Here is a 21,096-nt window from a genome sequence, read left to right on the forward strand (position 1 = left end):
TGTCCATTAGCCATTGCTGAATTCTTACCAGTTACTCCAGTCAGTTCATGGAAACTAAGCTGCAGAACAGACTGTTCTATATTTAATGTTTATATGATGTCACAAAAAAAAAGCACATTTACATATTTCCACCTATTCAGCCCACAGAAGTTCAGCTCCACCCATTCACACTAGGACCACGTAAAAATGAATTACAGCTGTTAAGGTGTTAAGGCACCTTTAATGGATCACTACTGAATATGACGATATGTCTAACTTTTTTTTATATTCCTTTTTACAGAAAACCAGAGAAAAACTACATACTTCAGCAGAACTTTCTTAGCCAGAGAAAAATCTCATGCTTTACAGAATATAATTATATAATTATATAAATATTAATCCATTATAACCTCTAAATCAATTCTAAGATTTCAAAATCAATGCAGTTGCACTGATGCATTTTACACCCCTTAACTTCTCACAAACACACACCCCCCCACCCACAGGCGAGCTGCACTCCCTCACACACACAGCTGCTCTCCAGAGCAGATCCGCACTCTGCAGTGTAGCAGGGGGACCGACGGCCACTGAACTCCCACCCACTTCCAGTGCATTCCAGGCTATTTAAAACTCCAGTCCCAGCGCAGACTTCAGCCCAGCATACACTCCTGCTCATTATTTTATAATCATTCCCGCAGCTACTCCCCTCTTCGCTCCGCCTGATCAGGCCCAAGTTCTGAGGGTAGATAGCATCAGACACATTAACACCGCTAAAGGATAACATCAGACAGAGCTACTGTCTGCAGACAGACAATACAGCAGGGTGGCAGGAGCTGAAGTAGGTCAGAAAGTGTGTTTGGCAGCAGCATGCTGTTTCTGCTCTGTCTGTACTGTACAGCTCCCACACACACACACACACACACACACAGACAGACACACACACACACACAGACACACACTACACTCTGTTCTCTCCCTAACATCCTGCACGTACTTAAGTCTTCATCTGAAACATACCGTCCATCAATCTAATTCACTCTCTGTCTCTTGTTTGCACACCAAAGTTACTCTGAACCATTGAAACCTCATAATCTCATTTACAAAAGAACACCCCGTCTGATAAGGCCAGCTGCCTGTTGAAAAGGATGAATGCGTGAAGAACAGACCAACAGAGAAGGTCCACAATTACTTAATAAATCTCATTACATTAAATATGAAAGTAAAGGGGAATACCACCAAATATTTCAACATTTCTGCACAATTCAATGGTTGAGATGACAAAGTCATTGAAAGTGGTTGAATGTAAAATGGTGCACTGTACAGAAAGTAAATAACTGAGAACCAGAACCCTGGGACAGTAACCAGAGGCCACAAAGTCTTCAACACAAAGACAGCATTTTCTTTACTAATCAAAACACTTAATAACTTTCTATGAGGGAGCATTTAGCAGCATTACACCCCTTAGACGTCCTATCACCACCAGTGACCAAGTCTGACTCAGTGAGCTTCTCTAGAATGTCTCACATCAAACCCTGAATGACGTGGCTTACATCTTAATGATCCAACAGACATCCTTGATATTTTTACCATTATTATTACTATTTTTTAATTAAATTTTGGTTTTAAATGACAGCAACGATTTATATTTGGCAGAACACTATTACAAACCTACAAAACATAAAACTGTAATTAGTAAATATAATATGTATAATATCATTATATTATCTTGGCTTAAAGGTTACTCCTACAAAGTTACTATTTCGGAGACAAGACTTTGTTACAACAGTAATAATGCGTATTCAGTCATTCAGTAGAACATCTTTCCAGAGCAGCTTATAAACAAACACAACTTTAAAAGAAAGCAAAGTGCACAGAACACAAAATCTGCACGGCAAGTATCTTGAGTGAAGTCACCTTAAATCTAGCCAACATGGCTAATATTTCTCCTTATAATATTGCTCTAAGAATATTATTAGTTTTCATCTTATTTCTAAACATTTTAATTGTTCTGGGTACTTTTATCTAGTGAATAGTGTTTTATTCATTTGCCATATAATTGTACTTGTTAAGTATATACAATAAATAAATTAATGAAAATTTGCTTACAAAACTGACACAGGAACAAGCAAATATTCCTAGATAAACTGGCTTAAAATGAAAAATGTCTAGTAAGTGGTTTGAGAAATATTACATGTATTGACTCAATTCAAGATTTTTCTTTTTCTTTTCTTTTTTTGCACTCATGCTCTCCTATCCTCTCATTATCTGGTGCAAATGTAACTCAGGTGCAAAGACACAACTCAAAGTGCAATAGTAACCTGTTAAACTGTCCTGTGAATCAACCAAGTTACTGAACGGGTTTAATGATAAACTCAAAACGACCATCTGCAGTACATCATCTACAGAGCCAGCAGGAGAGACCTGAAGCCTCTAACGCTCCCGAGCGGGACGTTCTCGTCTACTCCACAGCAGAGCCAGTTTGTGATCAAAGTACAGGGCTGCATCACTGACCGGCAGCTTCCATAGAAACAAGTGTTTACATGCCCCCTAGATGCTTCCACAGAGACCCACCCACTGCTAGTGTCTATAGCCAACGCCCACATTCACGCCCTGTCCTCAGCTGTAACCAATGCGTGTGATGTGTGTAACCGAGCGGCTCATAGAATCAGCAAGACATCTTCCAAAGTGTAAACGCCACTAAAACTAATTCACTCCACATAGGAAACTGCCCTGGAATAAGAGACACACTGTGCTGAGGCCCTGCCTTATTGGAGCCAGTCAGCAGACAATTCTCCACTGTACTAAAGGGCAGTGTGGAGCAGAAGGGGGCAGTGCAATACAGGCTCGCCAGATGACGCCCTGCTGCACTTTTAGAGGCTGTGAATTCTCACCGTAAACACACAAACACGGCCTTACAGCGTTATCAAAGTAAAAGGTGATCACTCTTACAACCAATGGGATCTCATGAGGGAGGTCCAAGCACTGATAGATGGCAGTAGTTTCCCACTGCCACAGCCACCGCTGCTCTATGTGGGCAGAGTCCATAGGAATCTGCGGAGTAATCCATCTCAAACAGTGGTTCAATCCTAATCTCCTGTACTTTGCCCTGGTGAGCACAGTGATGAGATTTCGGGACAACACAGCAACTTATTATGAATGCCTTCAGACAGTTAATCCACACCAAGTTAGATAATATGAATTAATATTAGGCCTCTCATTTATTGATCTTTTGTAATCAAGTAATATGCAAGTACAATAAAAATTGATTTAGCTGAATAATAAAAAGCAGTGTACAGCCTATTAAAGGGTAATTCCAACATTTCACCATGAACCATTTCATAAAAAAGTGAGAACTGCTCACTGTGGTGGTGATCGGAAACAGACGTCTGAAGCATTTGATGCTTCTTAAAGCTCGCTAAGTTATCACGTAATCTGTGTACAAATGCACTGCATGATGTCAGAGGTTTACAATAGAATAGAATTGTGAGCAGATATTGGCCTGAAACATTACATATAAAGCTCAGAAAATACATGCAGACTCACCGGTTATTCTACCTAGGGAAAAACTGGTATATATGGGTTGTTTTGATAAATTGATGGAATTTCTGCTTTAAAGATTCTAAAATATCTTATCAAAAAAAGATGGAACCAATGAAAAACAGCAAATTAATAAGTTAATCTTTTTTTTACTGTTAATTAAAAGAGATTAGAATGTGAATTATCATCATGCATATTGCCAACAAATCATTGCCAATTCATTAAGAAGGCAAAGTTTAATTAATTATTCCCTTTCAATGACTAATCTAGTTATCACAACAGTCCTATATGAGATGTTCCAATAAACAAGGCTTTTATTCTTCAAATACCATCTCAATTTTCCAAGTTCAGCACTTTACAGACGATAGGGAGCCGCAAGCATGAAACCAGTGAGCTGCCGAATTTTAACTGCCCCATTGTTAATCACTGAATTATGTTCATAGTACTTAACTATGAACATGTTGGCATGTTCCCTTAGCTTTAGCATTTATGTGGCATGGCCCCCTCGGTCATGTGGTCCTAGTTGCATAGCCAGGCTACACTGCAATGCCAGGTCACAAAAGGTCAAGAGGATATTCACAGTTCAGGACGTTGCTGCTGCTTTTTCCATCCATCACAGACACAAGTGTTCATATATGAACGAGGGGGCAATACTGTTCCACAAGAATGTTATGGTAGCAGATGATAAAATGTAGTCTGTATCAAGCGTAATCAAATCCCATGCATACCAAATCAAGACAACTCTCAACTGTTGCAAGGTGCAGGAATTCTAACACAACCTATTTGACAGTTGACTTCCAAGTTTTCGTTAAAGCAGTCGTTTTCAGTCTCTTTGGTCCCCATGCTGCACGCTGACAGCATGTCCTATCCCTGTGATAAGGGAGTTAATATTTACTACAGCCCTGTGATGAACCAAGCTACAAAAGAGGCAGCAGTGAACTTTGCCTTGTTTCCATGTTTTGTTTTCTCTGTCCTACTCTAACATGATCACTTGCCCCACTAAAGCGTTTGGAGGTCATCATTTATTGTACATAAGGGAGCAAACCTAAGCCATAACAACTTCTCTATGATCTCTAAATTCGATTAAAGCATGCCAGATAAAATGCGATGGATGCTACAAGTGAACCATCAAAATTCTTTGGAATCAAAAGAGATTAATCTGTTCAAAGCGTTTGTCTGTGCTGTTGATCAAGATATACGTGCCAAAAGGTCTTAGAAATCTTCTTCTCTGATCACACAGAGAGTAGATGGAACTTTATGCCAAGGAAATGGGGCTGATTCCTTGTCCAGACAGGAGAACTGAATACCAACTGAATACCAATAACAGTCCATGGGCTAGACCCCTAATATTACACTCACCTACTATTGTAAGCCACTCTGGATAAGAGCATCTGCTAAAAAAAAATCATAAAAGACTTATACAAAATAATGAAAATGAATACTGTAATGTTTTTTTATTTATTTATCTGCGTTATGATTATGCCGAATTTTTACATAGACTTTACATATAAGTTAGAGTTATCTTACTTACTGTTACGCTAGTGTCAGACACCAGACAGTAGTAAAGACTAATTCAACTGTAAAATAATCCATGTTGACTTTAAAGAATGTTAAATCGGTGTATGTAGTATTTTATTCCATGCATATACATACAAGCATCTACAAACTCTTACAGTCCTATATGAATATGCATGAGTATGCAAATTGGAAACTTCCATGTCATCCTACCATTCAAACTGCACCATTTCCCCAAAAACACCTGCTTTTGCTGTGCTATTACCTTGAGGAACTATGCTTTGCGGAAAATATTTTTATTTTTCTGACCAATTATGTAATTTAACTTTTTTCTGGCTCAAGGCTTAAACACTGAATGTAGTCCGACAGACCGCCAGTTCACAAGATCTGTGTCATTAGGTTTTAATTTCCCGTTATAAACAAGACTGCATTAAATAATGTGGAAGATACATTATAAATTAGAATTTATAAGGTATTGCAATTTGAAATTGCTCTCTTTCAAACTGCTAAGAGACGATGCTGATGACTATGACCTTACATGTTTGAACAGATAGAGCAGACGAGGTGAAACACAATAAGACAGCATTAGCTCCCACTGTAACGTTCTTAAACATAAAAGCGAGAGATTTTCGATCGCCACCCAATCAGTGTTAAACCACTGCTAAGCCATGTTAACGTTAAGCAACTGCTAAATGTTACACAGTGCTAACTAGGACTGTACAGCTGAGCTAGTTCTGAGGCTAATGCTAGTTTAGCTCAACAGCGCACAGAAGAGCCCAGACAGTGAGCATATATTGGTCCACTGGGCTAAAAGGGTCGGCACCCCACTGACTGTTTGCCACCGCTGGCCCACCCTCAGACCACCCAGATTACTGTCCTGCATACAAGCTCCAACTAATTTTTAATCTCCTCAAACAGATTCTAAATGCACAGAGACTTTTATTTTAGAAAATAAACTTTAAAATTTTACAAACAACTGAGAGAAAAAAAAATAAAGACTAGGCCTGATATTAAATGATTCTATAGAAAATGTTGTTGCTAAAGCTGCACTAGATTAAAATTATTTACCAATCTAACTTACAAAGCATAACTAAAGAATGGAAAGAAGAAAGGAAAGAAAAAAAAAAAAAAAAAAAAAAAAAAAAAAAAAAAAATCAGCAAATTGGACTGTGAGTGGAACATGAGCGATGATAAGTGTCAGATACTCCCGTTAACCCCCAGTGGCCCGCCAGGAAAACGCTGAACAAAATGCCAGTGGACCACCAGCTTTGCCATTAGCGGCCCGACATTCTGTCTTCCTTTCAAGACAAGTTAGCCAATTTCCTTCACTCAGAAGAACCTCTATCTTCCTAAATTTCGCTAGGATGAAGCAATCTGAACAAAACAACATGCAACGTGCTCCTCAGTATATGGAGCTTCAAACAGGCCGAGATGCCCCTGCGTCAGAGCAATGAGGTAAGCGCCGGACAGCCGTTGTGACGTTTAACCTCTCTAATTGCTTGTTATGTTCAGAAATGTGGAGCACCGTGTCGAAATGTGTCTGGCAGAAAATGGAGATCTTCCATCATCTTCCAGCATCACATGTAATGCAATCAATCACACATACATCAAGGTATGTAGCCTAGTTTTTTGGTTTAGATTGCTTCATCCTAACAACAGAACATTCGGGGCCTCTTTCGAGTGAATCTCCCTGTAGAAGAGCAGAGTGCTAGCTCAGCCAGCAGGCTAACAGCTCCACACGGCATATATGAGAAGTGGACAACTGTGGAACGGAAAATTTAACACCACTGCAATTTTAAATAGCGTCATAATTCCAACAACTGCACTGACCAGAGATCAGTTCAAAGAAATGAGCAAGGTAGGAGAAAAACAACAAAACACTTTCCAGTTTTGGGCTCCAGGCCCTGATGCAACAGTGAATACTGGCACTCATTTACAGAACTTTGCAGAGGTCTAGATGATGGAGAAGAAGCTCCTGTTCTCCAGCTGTGTAGCAACCGTTCACGTATTTTGTTCCTAGAGACGGAAGCGGCCTGATTTTCACCTCCCTGAAAGGGCACGGTGTTTGGTCCACTGTCTGCGTTGCCTCAGGGCAGTTAGCAAAGGCTGTTAAAAAAGATCCCAGCTCAAATGGATCCCTGGGGATCAGGGCAGCATATCAGGATTCTCCGTGCTAGCGTACCTTTTCATTATGTCAGATTATATTTGCCTCTGAAAAGAATGCATAGGGTTAAAGAATACTCTGCTAAATGCTAACCTTGGGTTCCATATACATCTGCTTGCATTGCTAAGTTACACACTACCACCGTAAGCAAGTGTGAGCAAGTCCCAGTGATGTGAGTGCCTGGAAGACTGTTATGCTAAACACATGTGGAATTACCTTTCAAACTTACACTGTACTTAGCTGCTCAGAATGGCTAGTTCAACCACAGGGATGCTGAGAGAAGCAGCTGTACTGAAAGGGAACATGCAAACACAGACGAATAAATTATTAAAATCAGGACCAGTGGTGTTACACAGGGAGCCCATTAAGAAAGACTTTTCTAACAATAATTCTCGCAAAGGATCTTAACAACAAGAAACACAGAGAGAGATAGCCGTGATATGCTCAGAGAAGCATGCTGTTACATAATTAGAGCTCAATAAAAATATTCGATTATTCATGTGAATTAACTGACTAATAATCAATTAATCAAGCGTATATACAGCCTGCAAACATAAATAAAAGGTTTGGCAATGTTCAGACAAACTGAGATATTATTCACCAAGAGCTAAACTAAAACGACATGATGCTTTCTTTAAGCCTGCTCATAATTTTGAGCCACAGTAAATAATAAGTAACAGCTAAAATAAGTCATGTTTATTTTATTTGTCTCCTTCATTTCAACACACCAGCTGTCCTTTATGTTGTGTGACAATTTCATGATTACAAAATTACTTGGAATAAAACCTCTTTACATTAACTTGTATTGAAAGGTAAGAGTGTTTTTGGCCTCTCCTGTAAAGTTACTGTTTTGGAGATACCTGTTTTCTTTTGGACAGCAACGATATACAGATCAACATTATAGCTCTTCAAGCTGAGGTAGGTGAGCTCTGTTTGAGGTGGTTTCCATCACAAGCGGATTTAATATTTTCACGTAAATTTTCAAGTTTTTCAAAATGAGTTGCATTTTAAGCAAATGAACCACTTATGCGAAGCAAGATAGCTAATGTATGTAATGCTGTAACAGGACAGGCTGGCAAAAGTTTAGTTTTTGGAATTAAAAGAAAGTGATACAGCTTGGAATATCCCAATGACTAACATTAGTAATGTAATGTGATGAGCTTTAGAGATGTTTTGAAGGTTAAACTTTGTGACTGGTTTATCCTTCATTTTAAGAAAATTCTCCTATGCTCTATAACTGCTCTCTTTCTTTTGCTATTTGCTCATGTAGATACGACATTACAAGAGCTGCTGTCCTAGGGTTCAGTCTTAACTCACTTCAAGTTGGATGTCACTTTGAAAACGTAAATGAATGACGTAAATATCTGCTGATGGTTTTTACTGGTTGAATAATTGTTTCAGCCCTAGACGCAACAACATCATTATAATCACAATATATTGACCTTTATACAACAGTTAGTTCTAACTGTGCTGATATTTTGCCATAGCATGAGGGTTTTTCACAAACACTGCACCACTCTGCTTAGATGCTGTTGCTAAGCAACGACTCTGACAGCTGTAGGAGATGCTCAATCCATTTGAATGTTTTTACTTCTTTGCGCACAAACAGAACATAAGACACTTTTAAGATCACATCTGACCGACAGCCAATTTGGTCAGACTCTGAAGATGAGACTCCACTAAATTCCCAAATTCACCTCTGAACAGCTTTTCAGTCAGCTGCTGTGACAGAAGAACAGCTAAACAACCTGGAGTCAGCCAGAAATGAACCCAACACCACTTCACCAAACAAAAAGGGTTGTAAGATGCTTTACAGACTGGCTGGAACAAAACAACATTAAAATTGATCTTGCAAAAATGGACAAAACTGAGCTAAACCTGATATTGCGGCAGTTTTATGGCTCAGTCAGACTCTGAGGATCAGTCTACACGTCTGGCGAATGGTATTTAGTTAATTTCCGGCTGATTCCAGGTTGTTTAGGTGTTCTTCTGTCACAGCTGCTGACTGAAAAGCTGCTCAGTGGTGATGACAGTTTGGGAATTTAGTTTAAGAAGCTGGAGAACGAACAGCCTGCTGTGCAGCGAGTGAGCGGAGTCCGTTAATCTGACGTAGCAAAAAGCTGCTTGTAAAGGAACTAGAATTTGGTGGAAGGGACTGTTAACCTTAAAACATTAAATGCCACGTTTACGGCCCAGTTTATTAATTTCTTACTTTTTTTATACTGTTGAATGAAAGCAATAGAACACTCAAGCTTGTGTGTTATCGTGAATAACATTGCACTCTGAAAGGAACCACAGAACTGCTTTGAGAACGAGTCAATTGATTTGTGTGGACTATCACAGTAAAATAAAAAATTTCAATAACGAAAGTTGGATGCCTTCTAATTGCATCCAAACATTCATTCAGAGGACGGAAGACTAGAGCTGAAGCTGAAGGACATCTGTTTCCCATTGCCCATCTCACTAGGAGACACAGAGGAGAATCTGGCCAACAAGCCTGAAGCCTCAGAGCTGCTCTGTGAAGCTTCTCTTCACTGTTATATCCAGCGAAGCCGCACAGACACATGCAGAATGACTCACCGTCCAACTGGGCCAGCTCTACAACCCAAATCAGGCTTGTGGATGTCTACATGCTACTCTGTCTAATGCTATACACTGCACGCTTAACCTGATAATGTAGACCTACGTTTACCCACATAAACAACTCTTCTCCAAACGCCTTCAGTCAGACCCTTCCCACATCCATCACTGCAACGAATATCACTGAGTAATCATGCAATTACAAAGTCACACATGAGTGAATGGAGTCTTGTGACAAGATCAACACAACTCCCTAAAGTGGGGTCGTCAGCTGCTATTTTTGCGTCCCTCGACTTTTCTCAAAGCCAAAAGAAGCGCTGCAGCTGACCAGCTGATGACCCTGTGAATGTACAGGCTAAAGTGGCACACACGACTTAGTATCCTAAAGCATCTGTTGTTTGTTCGTTAAATTAGTTGAGAGCAAAGAGGCCTAAGAACATAGACTGCCGCTTCAGGAGGAACAGGTTTCGCTGTGTTGCTGCCGGGCTACCTCTCTCTCTCGCTCTCTCTCGCTCTCTCTCTCACACATTTTCTTCACACATTCTTCACTGATCTTAAATGCACAACCGCAACAAAAAAAAAAAATAACCCAGTCAAAATGTGTGGTTGATGATTAATCATTGCTATTATAATGATACTCACTCTGCAGAAACACCTATTGTTTATCCAGTTAGCATCTGTGAGTTATCAGCACATTCACAAGACACTCAATGGGAACACCCAGGATTGCTCACACCAAGACTTAAAGGTACCATCTGAATATTTTAAATTCCAAATGGAAATGCCTCCTTGATGGTTCTCAATGAAATAGGCTCCTCTAACCACACCCTTTTTAGAGATGACAGAGATCCAGTACGGGGCAGATATCAGCAGAAAATGCTGGATCAAAAAAAAGTGTAACGCAGCCTGAACAGCTAACTGAAATGGGATGCTGGCAGCTCTGCATTTCATCCTGTGGGGTTTAAGTAGTTTGAACATTATAGCCCAATTTTGGATGCTTATCTTAATTGTTTATTGTTAACTTAATTGTTAATTGTTTAAATAAGTAAATAATAAAAGCTAATGTGTTGTCTTTAGTTCACTTACTGAAGTTTAGCTGTTTTCAAAGGCAAAGTCTCAGAACAGTCTCTGTGTCGTTTGATTATTCGATTAAAATAATTATTCAATAAAATACCTATAAAATGTACATTGTTGAATCAGCAGGATCTCAGGTTGTAGTTACAAAATTGCTAGATTACTTGATTAACAATACAATCAATAGTGACTGTCACATCGGTACTGGAAAAAAAGATAAAAAGCTTAACAGTGTGGCAAATTGACAAAAGCCCAAAACTGCTAAAACTAACTAGTCAAACTAGTTAATAGCAGCTAGTTTAGCTGCATCCTTGTGACGCATGATGCACCGAAAGTTCACTGCGTTTTCAAAACTACAATACAGTAATTTTTCAATACTTTAAACTCTTTATTGAAGTAGGCTAAACATGTATCATACCAGGGTATTAAGCAGCTTAAGAATATATTTCTTCAGATGGCAAGTAGGCCTGTCACCATCATGAACTTTTAGCGGTTAACGGTTAATTGCTATTTAAATAACTGCAAATAATTATTTAACCTCTTATTCTCCAGGGTATATTTTGGTTTGACCAAATTGACCAAACTGTAAGGCAAATTTTTCAGTAACTGCATGAAATAAATGTAAGTTGTTTTTTTTTTTTTTTTGTAAAAGTTCCCCTCAAATTAATAGAAATGTGTTTTATGATCACACACATTGCTACATGCTTACAATTTACTGCTGAAAGCCAAAGAATCTCAGACACTCTTTGTATTATTTTATAAAAGTAATGTTTACAGAGCAGATCACTGAGTCGATGCTGTCTGTTAATCATTTATAGCCCAGATTTGTGGAAAAATGGGTCGACTTTCAGTAGAAAAACAAACTTCAGCTTCTTTTATCATAAAGTTTAAAAATTACACCGCCCATCTACTGGACTGGAAAGAAGACAGTAACAGCCTCATATAACACCCACTTTTTGAATGTAGCTTATGAAATATGAAAGTTATGAAGAATATGACGAAGTGCGTTTTGGTACCACTGGTGGTCTCAACAAGCTGAAAAGGTTAATGGTCTTTTTTTGGTATTGTATGCGACAACTAAAGTATAAACCATAAACAACTTGAGCTCAGATCAACAAACATTATTCACGGCTACCCTCTAAAGACGTTGTGCATCACCAGACAGACCCCAGATATGTCTGAATAAAGGCGTTTTCTACTTTCTTTAACTTGCAGGCGTTTGTTTCAACTCAACAAATGGAAACACACCCAATTCATGTTTTGTTTATCGTAGCATAAACAAATGATTATGAAAGCGAACTGAAAAAAATAACTGCAATCAGCCTAAATAAGTGGGACAGGGCTAAAGGCAAGTTCACTCTGGTGTTGACTGCTGTAAAGCTACACATGGTATCAGTACCCAGTAAGCCAAATATTTGGTATCATGTCAACCCCACTAGCTCCCAGTGTTTCAATTCTGGCAGCATCTATGTTTTTTAACTAAGTACTCTCTCAATACAGAATTTAATTAGGTACAACAAGTGTGTGCCTTCAGCATCCTCCCTCTGTTGTTCGGGGCCTAGAAGCTATCACAAATCCACAGACTGCAAGCCACAGCCAGCTGACAAAACTGTTTAGTCAGCAGCAGCGCTCAGGCTGGGAGAAGAGGGTGGGGGTGGTTCGGGGTGAGGGGGGGGGGGGATGCAGAGAGTGAGGCCCTGCAAAGCTGTGTGGGATTTGTCTTCCCTCATTCTCTCCCGCAAACACACACACACACACAAAAAAAGAGGATCCAACACTGAGCAAACACAGCAAGATGGAGAAATGAACTGTTTTAAAGTCCCGAGAAGACGCAAGAGATGTTTACAGATGCGCTGCGTCTCCGTCTGTTCACTCTTTGTCAAGTTCTTTTCGAGCACAGAAAGAGGTTACTGTACCCATTGTTTTTAACTTCCTTCATTCACACGCGCTGCTTCATTTCCTGTTATCCTTCCATCTTACTGAAAATGACGCCATTAAATCTGCTTCCCTGCTTTTTATTATTATTGTTGTTGTCATCATTATTATTACTGCTATTACTATTATTATCACAAAGTAAACCTCGTATGTGGTCACATCACTATTTTTATGTCATCTGTATTCAGTGCTTTGCTTTCAATTCTTACTTTAGCCGCCAGTAAGTTTGCACAATGATAGTTTTATACCTAAAACTGCATGATGCGTATTCACTTAGTGCTGAATCTGCTGCCGAAACTTCACTACAGTAGCCGAGCTGAAGAAACTTGCCATTTAAGGCCTATTTAAACTGAACACTGCTATTCTGAACGACTGAACTGAAGCTTCTGAGTTTGAGTTTTTGAGTCCACATGACGGCAGCTCCTCTGAGCCACACAGGTACAGTCACTCACTCTACACCCCACTACCTAACCAGGCCTCCAATCCCCTACGAGGGCGAGGAACATAATCTTATCTAAAATAGACAGGTTAAAAATAGCTGCAGACCGAAACAGGATGCCCATCTCTACCCTGACCGAGTGAGGAGATCACCCATCACTAGTAGGAAAGGCACATGGGAGTATTTCCATCCCTCCATCTCTCCATCCGCTCCTGGCTTTATTAAATGACCACTTTTGGATACGAGCTGGAGGAATAGCTTCATAAACAAATTTATGATTTTAACATGTGTTCTTGGGTTTGCTATAGGTTTTTAGGCTTCAATAACTGCGGAGTTTGTTCCTCTAACAATTTTGGATGAATCTACGTGCAAAAAATTATTTGCACCTTTTTTTGGACATTCCCAACTCTGTTCAGTAGTGATTTGGTGCAAAGTAACTATACAAAGTTATTACTGAGCCTGTGATGCTCCACTAAGCCTTTGTAACTGTCCTACCAACATGCATGAAAAACCATCCATCAAACAAGTAATCTTAGAAGAACTGCAAGCCTGCGTCACCTAAACTATGGACAGTACTCATTACTTCACCTGGAGTGAAACAACTGGATCAAAAAATCTTAACGATATGAACTCCATTATGTCAGAAAATGTAACATCCATCCAACATCAAAACTCAAGGGGCTGGAACTGAAGTCCAATTAAAAAGGACTAATTATGTTCTCTTAGTAATCAAACCTACAGTTGTTTAGTGTTTGTCTCAGAAAAACATAATATGTAGCACTAGGGATGAGCGATATAGCAAATATATAATATCACTATATGTAAAACCATTTTCGTGATACATAATACAATATCACAATATGCAGAAAAGCACATTATGATATAATTTATCACAATGACTAAATATCACCCACTACTTAACACAACAAAATGTATCACAATAAACCTAAAGAACGTCATATTGCCCATCTCTATATTATACTTCTATAATGAATATACAAATTCATGTACGTCACATTTTTAGCCTCTTATTTTTGCTGTTTTGAACAAAGCTCCCACTGCATTGGCTCAAAACGAATAATTAAACAAACTTATTTTTTTTTAAATGCGCCAAAAACCTACCAAGATGTTATAACTGGGCACTTAAAGAGGAATGTGACTGAAAACTAAACACTAAAGAGGGACGAATGTGTCAAAATGACTAGACCAGTGACCACAGGAAGTGTTTGATTGCATCCACCACTGCTTGAGATGACAAAAGGGGCAATTACTTGCCACACTTGGTGTTTCACGCCACTTTTTAATGTCTGAATTACGTACTAACGTGAGCGTTTCGAGTTAATCCCTTTTATCTTCAGTCAGGCTTTGGTTACGGGTGTGATAGCGGTGTATAATAGTGTGAAAAAGCTAAAATAAGTCGAAGCCTTTCCCTGCAACACATCAGTATCTGACCCACAGACTGACCGGTATCTATTCAGCCTTGCCGACTCCCTGCTGTGGACACAGGAGATTACAGCGCTTGAGTCTGCTGCTTGAGCGCTCCTTCAGCCGAGTCTCTGGGCTTTTCTTTTTCTTCTTTTTTTTTAAGACTCCTCTAGTTTTGCGTGTCTGAATCGGTTGTAATCATACAGAGCAAACAGTTCTCCACCCTGCATCAGCTGGGGCTTTTCAGCAGCGAAGAACAGAACAAGTAGTCCACCTGGACTTAGACTTGCTTTGTATTACTTTAAATGTATTAGATAACAGAGAAAAGCTTTTTGAAACTTCTGCAGAAAAAGCAAAAGTTATCACAGTATGCCATTAGCCTGCCCTTCAAAAGCTTTGCAAATGCACCTGCACTTCTGTGTGTACTTTTGAAAGATAATTAACACTTTAAGTCCAGCTTAGACAAAGCTGTCAATGATACAGCCCCTAGTAGCACATTGTGGATGGCCACGCATCTACAGGCCTCCTTGAGACGAGTGTAGAATTTCGTAGTGGAATGTGAACTGCTCATGCGGATGTGCTCTTTCTGCCTCTCCGAAGAGAAAAGCTAACGGGAGGATGAAGGGAGGAGGGCACAGAGCAAAGGCTTGCATCAAGGGAACCTCATGAATACGATGCAAAAGGAAAAAAAAACAAAAAAAAAAACAGCTGCACTGAGGCACTTGGAAACATGTGGTTCAACTCGTTTTCATCATCCAAGCCTGAAGCAACTCCAAGCTCTTCTTAAAGAGGTATTCTAGCATTTAATATAGTTATGGGTCACGCTATGTGATGTCGTGTGGCCCAGCACCGCATCCCTCATCCATCAATGTTTACTTACTACAATACCCAGCATGCACTGCACAAAATACATCATACAACCACTGGGAAAGATTTACCTGATTTATCACTGATGTAGAGGATAATAAATACAAACACAATAATTGTAACATCAGCTATCTGGCCTCCTTTAGCCTTAGCCAGCTGCCAGAAAATAATGAAATTTAAAACAGGCTCTGAAAAGCATAATATGTTGCACTAGGGATGAGCGGTATAGCAAAAATATATTATCACGCTACGTAAACACATTCACAATATGATATCACAACATGCAGAAAAGCATACTGTGATATAATTTATCACAATAATGATTAAATGTTATCATACTGCCCACCCTACTTAACATAACAGAATGTGTCACAATAATGCCTAAAGATCATCATATTGCCCATCTCTATATTATACTTTTATAATGTCCAATGCTTTAAAAAACTAAAATTCATATGCGTCACATTTTCAGCCTCTTATTTTTGCTGATTCAAATGACGATACCACTGTATTGGCTCAAAACAAGTTATTAAACAAACTTCAAACTTTTTAAATGGGCCAAAAACCTTGTAACGTTGTAACAGGGCACTCAGTGAGGAATGTGATTGAATACTAAAGACTAAAAAGTGACGAATGTTTCAAAATTATCTGCCTTTACATTTATGCCCCAACACAGATGCAGTTTTCCTACCTTCAAGATACATCCTAAGAAGTTTTCTTCCCAAAAAAAACTCTGTCTAATGCTCTTCTGGCCTAAATAGCACTTACTAGAGTATTGGCCATGCCATGTAATATTCTGTAGCACACTGAAGCCCTCGGCGTCATCAGTTTGACAGAATGCACTACAATTCCCAGCATGCACTGTGCACATTCATCATACAAGCACTGGGAATAATTTACCTGCTTTATCAATGATGTAGAGGCTAATAAACACATTTGTAACGTTAGCTTTCTGGTTTCCTCCCTTAATAAAAACTGAAACGGTCCATCCCAAAGCGGTTGGAGTTTTCTCACCTTCAAGGTGCATCATCAGAAGGGAGTTTTCCTAGTTTTTAAACCATAAAAAAACTTTGCTGGACTACTACGGCGCCACTGTAAGAGGTCGGTAGGCATGTTTATGACCGACGTAACAAAGGTTGCATGTTTCATTACGGCCAGAGTGGCCCTTTAATGGCTGCTGTGAAAGTGTAAGCTAACATCTTCTCTCGCTGCTATGTCACTTCCAGCGGCTCTGGCCGTGTCAACTTCCTCAAACTTCAGACTTGTGCTGATTCCCACTCGACTTCCCTTCGGGCACAGCTGAATTGAGCTTCTCATTCGCCAGCTCCATCTTCGAATTTCACCGTTCCACCTTAAATGGTGCAGCAGTTACATGTATCTCCTGCACCATTTAAGGTGGAACGGAGAAACTTCGACTAAGAAGCCGGCGAATAGGAAGCCGACTTCAGCCTCGTCACTAAAGAGGCTTCAGGGAGGCATCTTCCAGCGGCAGACACCGAAAAGACGAGGGAAAAGCGCAAATGGAGTGAAGGCAAACGTCCTGACAAGGTCAAAACAGAAAGGGAAGCGTGTTCACCAGCACTAACGTTACCCCTCCTCCTCCTCCTCCTCCTCCTCACAGACACACGTTGGCTCCGACCAAAGTACGAAGATGTTGGATGCTCGGACGAACTTTTTTCCGTCCGTATCACTCGATACAGACTGAAAAGCAGCCGAGCTGAGGAAAGCGCGCTGACACGAAGCAGAACGCGTCGTGTTTTCAACAGGTAGCTGCTGAAAGTCGGCGCGAGCGGCGAGGCTAGCACATTCCTACACGCGTTAGGATGAGAATGAAAGTAGGCAGCACACATACGAGGAAGGAAGGAAGGGGGGGAAAATCATCACCTTCACATCTTTTAGGCCTTCCCATTTCAAAACTTCTCCTTTTTTCTGCCCCCCATCCCCTCCAAAGTGGCCCTTCGGCCAAAAGCGAGAACGTAAACAGAGAAAAAGTCGAGAGAAAAGTGGGTGACATGACTTACTTACGTTTGAGCTGTCCGTTGGGCCGAGACACGGCGAGGATGGTGAAAAGAGAGGATGGACTTTGAAGGGAGGGAGAGAGAGAGCGAGAGAGAGAGAGAGAGAGAGAGAGAGAGAGAGGAGGAAAAAAATGCAAACTTGTTCCGGAGAGCGACCAAAATGGCGTTTTGGAGGATGTGCAAAAGTTCGTCAACTAAGTGTTCTGCATCCCTCGCCTTCTTAACGGCGTCCGGCGGGCGAAACCGTCGACCGAGTCGACGAGCCGCGGTCAGAAAACCCACTTTTCTCCCTTTTTTTTCCTCCCTCCGAGTCGGTACCGAAGCGCTGCTCACTAAACCTGATAAGCGGACGCATCACGTGCTCCTAGTCTCCAAGGGGACGTGCGGTAGTGAGGCTAGTGAGGCTGCCGCTCGCGCGCCTGGGGGAGCATCTCTACGGGAGGGGTCTGCCCAGACCGGAGCGGAGGAGGGGGGCAGAACTTCACACTAACACTGCGGGTTCTTTCAGAGCTCGCTGTGCGCTGACCGTGGTCTGATTTACAGGCCCCTTGACGGGAGAAGAGCAACAAGTGAGGATGAAAGTGGAAATAATAGATTACCTTCTTCTCATGGGCGGCTCGCTCGCGTTTAGAGGGGGAGGGACTATAATTACATTAAGTTATAACCTATCAGAACAGCTCTGGAAGCCCAATTCCGCCTCGGAAAAACATGTGTAGCCGCTTAGTAAGTCATAATCATGAGAAAGTTTCCCATAATTACGACTTGCTATCTGATAATAATAAGACTCTGCCTCATAATCACGACTTACTGTATCACAAGGATAGCTTAGCATCTCACAATTATGACGCGCCATCTCTTAATAATGACATCTCATAACTACGAGCTACTGCTTCATCATTGTGTCGTAGCATCACGTAATTGACTTGCTTCCTCATGACGTGGTATCTCATAATGAGTTGTAATCTCATGAATGGGACTTCACATTTCATAATTGAGTTAGCACCTCATTATAACGCCTTACGTTCTAATAATTGTCACTTAGCATCTCATAATAATGACTTTCAATGTCATAATGATCACCTTTTATCTCATAATTACGACTGAGTATTTCATAGTTGTGACATAGCATCTCATAATGGGATTCAGTCATAATTATGATTTAGCATCTTGTAATAATAGCTGTCGTGATTGTGACTTACTTTCTCATAAATATGAGCATGAGTATGCTTAGTGTCTCATAATTCTGATTTACGTTCTTGTAATCATGACTTACTGCCCCATAGTTATGAGATAATGTTCTCGTTGTTGTGAGATAATAAGTAATTATTATGAGATGTCATAATTATGGCAAGCTTTCCTTTATTGTGAGACACTAAGTGATTATTATGAGATATTAAGTCATGATTATTGAAACATTTTTCATTGTCATGACTGATTGGAAGACGTGGAATAGGACATTTTGCCAGTTCATACTCATTTTTGTAGTTTTCGTACTTTTTTGAAAGGAAGTGCAACAGGTTTTATGACACAACGCATTTTCTGAGTTAATCTCAAGGTCAGATTTACATAGAGTGATCATCCACATGTAAAAGGCCAAAGGGACCCTTTGTAAGCTGTTATACATAATAATCTCATAATGTTTTAAAGGGGCACTCTGGCCAAAATGAGAAATTAAGAAACGTGAGCACATCTCTCTCTGGTGTATACACATCGACTAGCCTGTCACAGTGGTGCCCCAGTCTCTAGAGCGGGATTTTCTTGTTTTAAACCCCCCTTCTGGTGATGTATCTTTAAGGTGGGAAGAATTCTTTGAAAACAGCTTTGGGGCAGGCTGTTCGACTCCGCCTCCCCACCCCCTCCCCCTAGCTTCCCCACTCCTGTTTGCTAGCTAAAGCAAAAAGAAGCCAGATAGCAAACACTGTTATCTACCCAAGGGTTGTATGATGTGTTTGTATAATGCATGCTGGGTATTGTAGTGAGAGAACACTGATGGCTGAAAACTTTATTCAAAATCTTGAATTGTGACACACGAACAAGGCTGACGCATACATAAAAAAAAAAACTAATCAAATGCTTGAAGCCCTTTTATATATGTAATAAGTCACCTACTAATCTTTCAACATAGTAAGGTGGAGGTCTTGGGGCTTCGCTGGCAAGAAAAAAAAATCAACAGCTATCACACGTATATGCGATATAGAAGAAGAAAACCTCATATCGCGTATTTTTGATGTTTTTCAGTTTTTGGCATAACTTGGAAATACTTGTTACCTTTTATATTGTGGGCAAATGTCATGATGAACGGACTGGAATAAATCACCCGAAATGACTTGGAAAAAAGTCTGGTTCCATTGACTTGCATTGACAGTAAAGTAGGTTTTTTCCTTCTCCTGTAAAGTTACCATTTTGGAGATACAAGGTTTTCTTCCGACAACAGCGATATGCATTTTTTGCATGTGACCTGCAAAGCTGCCATACCTTAGCTTAACAAGCTGTCTGCTTGTTGTGTAGCCATCTTGTTCTTATTTGTTCTTCTTGTCTTCCAGTGGCGTCTAAATTAGTCACACGGGAAACTTGTTTTAAAATTTCCCCTACATTTTCATCCTAAGTAGTCTCTGGCATGGCAAATATGTATACTACTAACAACACTAACACAAATCTGGCAGTTCAATTCACACTGAAGGGTTATGTATGAACCCTTAGCTACTCTGTCATTTTTAGCTCTTCAACATGCTTGAAGGAGAATACTAAGCTCTTAACTCATGCCCAAATGAAATACAAAGGTGGGAGAAAGAGTGGCACCACCCTTTCTTTGCCATAAAAATTTGGCCCTCTGTTTAATTAAGGACCTCATGGTGCAGCTGAGGCTTGAATATAGCAGTGCTTTTGCACCTAGGGTGGATCTCAGTATTGTGGGCAGTCAAGCAGTAGGGGGCACTCTAAACAACACTTGCTTGTTCCAATTCCATCAGCTTACTATTGCTTAAAAAGAGAATCAGAACATACTGTAAACAGGCTTTTAACATTAAAAAGAAATAATTTAATCAATTAATATTGGAATATTGAATAAATGAACTTATGACTTGCATTGTGTTACAACAGTGCATAGTCCCACATTGCCTATAATGCCTTGATGCCTGAATTGATCATCCTGCAACTTATTTAGGAGGATTACTTCCACTGAAAAACCATCAGAAGAGATCAACGTCCACATAACAATGCTTTGTTTTAATATACTAAGCTCAATTTTAATTAGATATTACAGCCTGCTCAATTGTGCATGTTGCCCTTTATGCTGATCTAAAAACACTTTTCAGGTTGTCATATAATTTAGATAGGCAGCCCTAATAAATATAGGTGAATAAATAACTTCTATACAGAGCGATCTCATTTAGAATCCACTGCTCTTAGACTGTGTACAACAACTGTATATTCATTAAATAGTGAATTGTATGTGCTTTACATGAAGAGTATGGAGCAGACAGACCTGATTCAGTACTGCATATGTATAAGCTACAATCTTATGAAGGATTAATGAGGTATGTGTTGAGATGTAACATCATTTG

At 39.9% G+C, this 21,096-nt stretch overlaps 1 protein-coding gene across 2 annotated transcripts in view; it reads right to left on the minus strand.

Annotated features, from left to right (window-relative positions):
* rreb1b (ras responsive element binding protein 1b) overlaps positions 1-18,063 on the minus strand; it is a 61,818-nt gene extending 43,755 nt beyond the window's left edge. The window contains exon 1 of one of the 2 annotated variants that reach the window (XM_037530926.1): positions 17,541-18,063. The gene's annotated coding sequence lies outside the window, so the exon portion shown is untranslated. Of the gene's footprint in view, positions 1-17,536 lie in introns of both variants that reach the window. The other variant, XM_017725242.2, reaches the window with a different exon arrangement.
* Positions 18,064-21,096: the final 3,033 nt, after the last annotated feature.

This window comes from Pygocentrus nattereri, chromosome 19 (genome assembly GCF_015220715.1).
Source record: "Pygocentrus nattereri isolate fPygNat1 chromosome 19, fPygNat1.pri, whole genome shotgun sequence".
In the NCBI taxonomy this organism is placed as follows: Eukaryota; Metazoa; Chordata; class Actinopteri; order Characiformes; family Serrasalmidae; genus Pygocentrus; species Pygocentrus nattereri.